Below are 8,070 nucleotides of genomic sequence, written 5' to 3' on the forward strand. Positions count from 1 at the left end.
TCAACAGTAGTGTGGTGTACTGTGGATTCATTTATTTTCGTTGGGTTCAATTTTCGTTGTTTCTACAAATTAGACAGTTTCGTGGACTCATAAATTCGTGGATTTTTTATTCTGTGGGAAAAAAATAAAAACGTTAGAATTTTCTCTGTTTTCTTCCAGTCGAATTTTTTTCTGTTTGTATTAAGGCTATGTTCACAGGAATTAACACTAATGACAAGAATAAAAGAACGTTTTTTTTCAAGATGGCATCCTGTGTTTTTATAACGCTGTTTACAACAGTCTCGCATTAATATCAAACCACAAATCAGTATATATCCTGGCGTGTAATCAATCGGTAATTATCAGAAACAATTGTTTTCAGTGGATAAACATTGTGTGCAGATCAGTCGGTGTACCGCAGTCATATGAAAACACCACGCGTATCGATTGGACCATGTGTGTAAACAGGTGTGTAAACAAGATCTGCATTATTAATAATTATTGTGAACCTGTAGTCGGATAGAAATACGGATCCAATCTTCAATCGACAGGATGGTCCGATCAAGCCTAGTGTCCACAGTGTCGCTAACGACTGCGATCCCATCATACTTAGCATCACAATGGGTACTTACCCTTTGTTATGTTTAATAATATATAATTATATATCGTTGACACCAATTTAGCGTATCCATGTCGAGCCTCAGACTACCCGACTCCCGACTAATTACGGGGCTTCTGTCATTATCAACCTTGGAAATAACAAATTTTCTGTTTGATTTTTTCTCCCATGATGATGTATACCATCTACATTACTGTAGTGATATTAAATCATTACTGTTTTTGCTGGTGGCAGTTGAGTTTACACTCATTATTGGCATAAACTTTCCTTAAATGCATTGGTGTAACACTAAAGCACCATCGCAACTGTGGTGTTTTGTTAAATCATAGACATCCATGTAAGTTTACATTCAAACTACACTCATGCAGTTGTGCTGCTACACCACATGTACTGGTGTAATGTTACACCTGATTGGTATGGTGTAATGCCAGCATCAATCACGTCTAGCTTATCGCCAAAAGAAATATAATATTTCTCAATGAAAGGACGACCGTTAGACCATAATTTTCACCAGCCTGCATTTTTTTATGATGTCGTATGTTGGTATTTACTTTTTTGTTACTCTTTGTTATACGTCAAAGATTGATGGTCCAGGCGCAGTCGGTGTACACGGTATGCTGTTTAACTTTGGATATATCGTCTCCATGGTTTCTGAAAAAAAAACGCCATTTAAACTATATAAAATTGACAAGTTCACACAGACATCTAATGTCTTGATGTAGATAGGTATCATTACATGTAGCATTCACGGTTCAAGATAATACCAGTTTTTGGGATTTAAATTAAAAATTTACCAGGAAAATTATTACGGAGGATTCTAAACCGACTTGTAAAGAATAGTTAATATACAATTGTATCACATTTAACTACCATGTAATAAGTGTACAAGAATATCACACAATAAATACATTTTGTGACAACCACACGTGTAATAACACATGTGTAACTATAATAGACCGAAGGCCTCCTTAGTTGCAATTGTGCCTTAATAATTTCATGACCACATATGCATTATGACATCATTCAAATGAAGCGATCATATGATAGTAAATTAGATTACGGATAACATGATAAAGTGCAGAATTACAGAAATTTTCAATCGTTTCCTTTTTTAATGAGATTAATTAAACTTACCACTTTTTTTTTATTTTACAACGCAAGAAATAGAAAGTCATACGTGATCCTTTATTAGAATAATTTGAGTTTTGTAATATCTATCTGTCGGGTTTACCTGGTTGGTGAAGTGAAGTGAACTCTAATTCCCTTTCTGTAAAAAAAAAAAACATACCGAATTAGTAAGCAGTTAGCAGGACTATCTTAAGCCTATCCAGATTTATAAATATTGATTCTGCTAACCATCGAATAAAAACATTTGATAACATTGCAACAAAGTGTATTTACATTGGAGTAACCATATATTTTACTTGGTGCGCGTTAGCAAGCCATATGTAGTTACTCCAGTGCAAACAATATTCGAAGCATGTAGCATAATTAATAACAATCCTAATATTAACATTTTGTAACCTCATAATTTAATGATTTCAGAATCAAATAGTTTTATAATGTCATAGGAACAGCGGCGGATCGAACCGCCATATTATAATGGAAGTAGTAGGTGGTGTCATTTTGGAGTCATTGACGACGCCACCACATTTTTTATAATTACAAAACTACGGTCGCTTTACGAAGTGACAACCGTCAGAGACACGGGAAAATGATTTTCTATATTGTGTGAAAAATTATACTAATCGAGCTTATTGCTGTAGCTGTTATTTCCTGTATCGCATTCTTCACGAACTATAGTTGGGAACAAAGGAAATGTGATTATATTCATTATTACAGATGATGTAAATAAAAAATATCTATCTATTTTATTGTATAAAGGACAGTCTATAGAAATCTAAACTATCATAATGCACAGGAACTGGATCGCTAGTGACATTTGTGAGTTAAATTAATATCAACAGGAATGCAATCAAGCGGTACGCTTCATGCATGCATATCACATGCAAGTGTAACAGCGGATCTTTGGTTTACTAGTCTTGAGCTCAACCGATCGAGCTTAGGAGAAGTTCTCTCTAACCGAGCTGTATATTACTGATAATATTTACCAGGGTTACAAACTTCCACTCCAGGAAATAACTCAACCTCGAGTTTTCCAGTAGCATCAGCGATGCTCATGGGGCATGGCGAAGTATTATTCCCGAATCCCTACGTGGGCGCCAATGTAAGATAACTTTATTTGTTTTACAACAATTGCGAAACAAGTTATTTAAACTTATACTAATCACTCTTGTTGGCCCGGATGTAAGCGCGCGAGGGGCCTTATTGTGGGAGGAAACCGGAGTACCCGGGGAAAACCCACGCGGTCGGACAGGTGACCCCTTACCTTTTCACGTCCGTTCCGGGAATCGAACCCCGGTCGGCTAGGTGAAAGGCGAGTGCGTTAACACTGCGCCACCCGACCCGACAATGTAAGATAGGTCCTTATGTATTTCTATACATCTATATTATTGCTGCTTCTTATGATCCTTGTAACTATAGCTGGTCAATTTAAATGTATCATTTGTCAACACCTGATTTTTTTTTATATAAACGATAATAAATACTCTACCTAAGTGACGCCTTTCATCTCCGTAAGACTCTTTTTCTCGCCTCAAGAGTGCAGCTGCAAAAAAATAATTTTTCATATCATTAATGCCATAACGTCTTGTTATAACAATCAAATGTACAAATTTATGCATGGCGACCAGTTGTCTTCTTATGTCTTGATATTTGCAATGATTGTTTGTTGAAGGTAATGTACATACCGAGTGATGCCTTGGTTTTGAAAAGGAAAATCGTAACGATGACGAGTGTCATAAACAGTACGATAGTTTGTGTAATCGATACCAGCAGCATATCCCTGTGAAATAAGTCAAATGAGAAATATATACCATAGGAATGCCAGGATCAAGACTTTGTAGATGTCTCGAATTAGATACATAAAACAACAAGATAAAGGCATTGACGTCGTCACAATTTTCACAGGAAGAAAAACGTGATTCCTGCATCAGAACCAATTCGTGGCGATTATTTTAAGCAAAATAGAATTATATTATACAATATTACAATCGTTGCTTATAAGCCTTGCCTTAATTAGCGGCGATTAGCTATAGCGAATACGTTTCGATTATGTCGGACATTTACGAAACAAATTTAGGCCATATAATATTTTGGTGGACATTCTCAATCTTGATTTTGATTAATTGATATATGTAAGACATGCGCCATAACCACATGTACGAAAATACCCTGCACTAAACGTCATTATACAGGATGTTAATGAAGTACCTCGGGGATTGTTGTAAACGTCATGATAAGACGGGATGTTGATGAGGTACCTTAAGGGATTGTTGTAAACGTCATGATAAGACAGGATTGTTGTAAACGTCATGATAAGGCAGGATGTTGATGAGGTACCTTAAGGGATTGTTGTAAACGTCATGATAAGACGGGATGTTGATGAGGTACCTTAAGGGATTGTTGTAAACGTCATGATAAGACGGGATGTTGATGAGGTACCTTAAGGGATTGTTGTAAACGTCATGATAAGACGGAATGTTGATGAGGTACCTTAAGGGATTGTTGTAAACGTCATGATAAGACGGGATGTTGATGAGGTACCTCGGGGATTGTTGTAAACGTCATGGTAAGACAGGATGTTGATGAGGTACGTTAAGGTATTGTTGTAAACGTCATGATAAGACAGGATGTTGATGAGGTACCTCGGGGATTGTTGTAAACGTCATGATAAGACAGGATGTTGATGAGGTACTTTAAGGGATTGTTGTAAACGTCATGATAAGACAGGATGTTGATGAGGTACCTTAAGGGATTGTTGTAAACGTCATGGTGAAATAGAATGCTGATTACGTACCTGCAACTGTTATCGTCATGCGCCTCCTTTGACTGTGTTTGTATGTTTTTTTCTGCAGAATTGAAATATGCGTCTATCATATGATAATCTAATTCACCTTACAACAGGAAGAGGACACGCTTTAAAATGATCTACATGCTATCGTTATTATACCTATAATAACCTTTTAAACGTTTATTCTTTTTCTCTATTACTTATCTTCTTTGTATTATTATATCGTACCTAACGAAACACGCACTTCCTCTAACATACAAGTAGATTATCTATTTTTTCGTGAGAACAGGCTGGGTGATGTAATTGGTTGAAAGATTATGAGTTAAAACAAAAAAGTGGCTCATGGTCCTTAACGGTCATCTGACATAAAATACAAGATTTCAAATTTTGAACTTGAGAAGAAGTCGAAAATGTGTTTTCAAGATGGCGACCATGGCGGCCATGTTGGATTTCAGACCAACCCGAAATTAACAAAGTTTGGTCAGGATCATGTCACGATCATTTCAGGTAAGTTTCAGCTCAATGAGACATATAGAACTTGAGAAGAAGTTGAAAATGTTTATGACGGACGACGGACGACGCCGGACAAAAGGCGATCGCAAAAGGTCATCAGACCCTTCGGTCAAATGACCTAAAAAGGAAAGCCATTACAACATTATATTAGGTATTCAATGCGATTAAATATCATGAAATAAGAATATATCTTACTGGTTTAGAATATAGATATTCATTCAAAATGAAGATAAATCAGACATTAAGGCAGAGTTCAGACCCAATTTTGTGTCAAACCTGGAAGATTTGACTATAAATATGTCATAGTTTCGCCAATTTGGACGAGAAAGAAGTAATAAAAACTACATAATCGAAATATCGCTCGTCATCAATACAAATTCTCAAGTTCTGTCTTCAATATAAAATTGTAGCAATGAGTCAAAAAAGGAATTTTACCATTTTCACCTCTAGAAATATCGTCTAAATCTTCATTCCTGAGATGTGATGACGTCGATAACTGGGTTGTCGTACTTACAGCTGGCGTAGTACTGAGTAGTTCTCCGCACTGAACATCTGTCGTTGTATTCCCAGGTGTACGAATTTCCTTGTTTTCCATTTCACAACTATATAATTAAGAATAAAACTATGAATGTACATAAAGAAATTGAAATCAATAGTGAAAATATAGGTACAACCGCAAAAATACTTCTTTGATTTTTCATTTTAGAAATAAAGGAAAACATGAAAATGACTCCGCGTTTATCATATGGAATGGAAGATTTAAAAAATGACAATCACTCTGTAAATGGTTTGCACGGTCCATATCCTTCAAGTGGTTTGAATGTACCTGGCGGACAATGGTCGCAACTTCCGGCTACAAAAGATAAAAACGTATATCATTAAAGATGTATGTTAAAAAGTGTCAGTTATATTTCATTTTTTTCTGGATTGAACGACGGAACAGTACTTGATTAAAGCTACCATACTTAGTTGATTAAAGCTACCATACTTAGTTATTCAACAGACGTGTTTGATACTCGATAGTTTGGTTCTGTTGTTGTATGCCTCGCTCTCATTTGAGATCCTTACATTACCTTGGATTCACTCAGATTTACATAGTGGGTGTTCCGGAACACCCAGTCTTATTCTCCCTGTACTTTTCATGAGTCTCCGTGTAATTTTTGTCGTTGTTTCTATTTTGTCCCAGTTTTAAGGAATTTGAGTTTGGATTATGATGGTGTTGACATATTGGTATTTTTAGCTGTTGTTTATAACATGCGGTTTACGTGTTACAATTCAAAGCTCTTGTTTACATACCATAACAACAATAAAGACCAACGAGTGACAAGAAGTAAACAACGCACGGGAAGTGATAGACATTGACAAGTTGTGAGCTTAGGTATGTGGGCAGTGTATCACCTGTTTCGCTACCTTGTATATGTAATGTGTGTGTATTACATATAATGTTTGGAAAGGGCTTTATATAAGTTGTAAACCTTGTGCCCAATCCTATTGCAACTTATGTGCATCAAACATGTTTAAATCAAACTGATATTTTAACGGAATCTTAATTCAAACACAAAATCAATTACTTATCAATATTTAGATGTAGAATTAGAAACAGACAAACCGATAAATTATATATACTGTATCGTACAGCTGTTTCGTTGTTCAATAGTTCGTCAATGATGACAAATTGGGTAGATGCATTTTTATCCTAGAATTCCATAATTTTTTTAATATTCAGTATTTTAAAAACACGTTGATGTGTATATCAATAAGCCCCACCCCACCCCTCATCTTATATAACCTGTTGATATTATCATGTTTATATTACTTTGCGTCCTGTTAATATCTATGATCACTTAAAGACAGTTATGTTATATATCAGCAATAACTTTTTTATACCAGGAATTTATCAGCTTCATGAATTTACCTATTTTTAACTCCATTCCGGGAGGACATTTTGAACATTTGGTACATATTTGAAAATCGTCTCCCGCATATCCACGTGACGTGTCACACTGACACACTGACTTTCCCTCCTCACTGAAAGCCAGGGACGCCTCTGTGAAACAACATTATAAGAAGTGAGAACACATAACATAGACAAACAGATCAGTAATAACACGACCATATTTTTATTTGGAAATTTTGGAAAGAACTGAAGACACACGGGAGCTTAACACCTTAAATCAAAGAATATAGAACAGAATAGGGGTTAAACGAGTACAGCTTATTAACATGAAACTTGTACAATTCTCTCAGAAGTTCAACTCTTTCCCATAATAATTATGTAAATGATAATTGTCCCATGGACGACGACGACGATGACATCGATGATGAGGATGATGATGATGATGATGATGAAGCGGTAATGCTTGATAATGCATATTGATTACATGTTCTGTTTTTGGTATTTTATATAGTGATTCAATAAGAACTTGTTTGTCGTTCGGTATTGATGTAACAATATTCGACACCATTGGATAAATACCTGGCGGACAGAATGTCTCCACTACAGTACACTTTGGGATCTCACGGGCGAAAATAACATTTCTCGAGTCGACAGCTTTGGGCTGGATACTGCCATGATGACATCTGTGACAGTAATCGTTGGTGTAGTTCTTTTTACAGAAGGATAATTCTGTTGGAAACAGACCAGTCACAGGTCACTTAAAGCTCTTCTGGAACAGTTCCCTTATCTTATGGATATCAACACGCCTTACTGTTGTAAACTTGTTTTGAGTAAGGATTTCTTCAGACAAGAATAGACAAGAATTTCGTCAATCGGTATGAGCGCAGCTGAACATATTGTGGGTATTTAAACCCTTACGCCACAACTAGCTCGTCTTATTAAACTATAATTAATGTGATATGTTGATGATTACCCCATGTTATTTGTAAATCACGAGAACAACGTTAAAATTGTGAAGATTATGGTTAAAGGGAGATAACTCTAATTTATGCTGAAAATCCCGTGATACTATATTTATCAACAAACAGTATATTTGGAATGACTTTGTAATGAAACTGAAAATCCCAAATAGTATGGAAATGAGGTAAA

At 35.7% G+C, this 8,070-nt stretch overlaps 1 long non-coding RNA gene across 1 annotated transcript; it reads right to left on the bottom strand.

Moving 5' to 3' along the window:
* Positions 1–5,504: 5,504 nt before the first annotated feature.
* Positions 5,505–7,052, bottom strand: LOC132546739 (uncharacterized). The gene is made up of 3 exons (XR_009554069.1): positions 6,940–7,052; positions 5,802–5,877; positions 5,505–5,626 (listed from the first exon to the last, which is right to left on the bottom strand). It is a non-coding gene; the product is annotated as an uncharacterized LOC132546739 (long non-coding RNA).
* Between the last annotated feature and the right edge of the window lie 1,018 nt (positions 7,053–8,070).

This window comes from Ylistrum balloti, unplaced genomic scaffold (genome assembly GCF_031769215.1).
Source record: "Ylistrum balloti isolate Yb309-2 unplaced genomic scaffold, AGI_CSIRO_Ybal_v1 Utg369912, whole genome shotgun sequence".
In the NCBI taxonomy this organism is placed as follows: domain Eukaryota; kingdom Metazoa; phylum Mollusca; class Bivalvia; order Pectinida; family Pectinidae; genus Ylistrum; species Ylistrum balloti.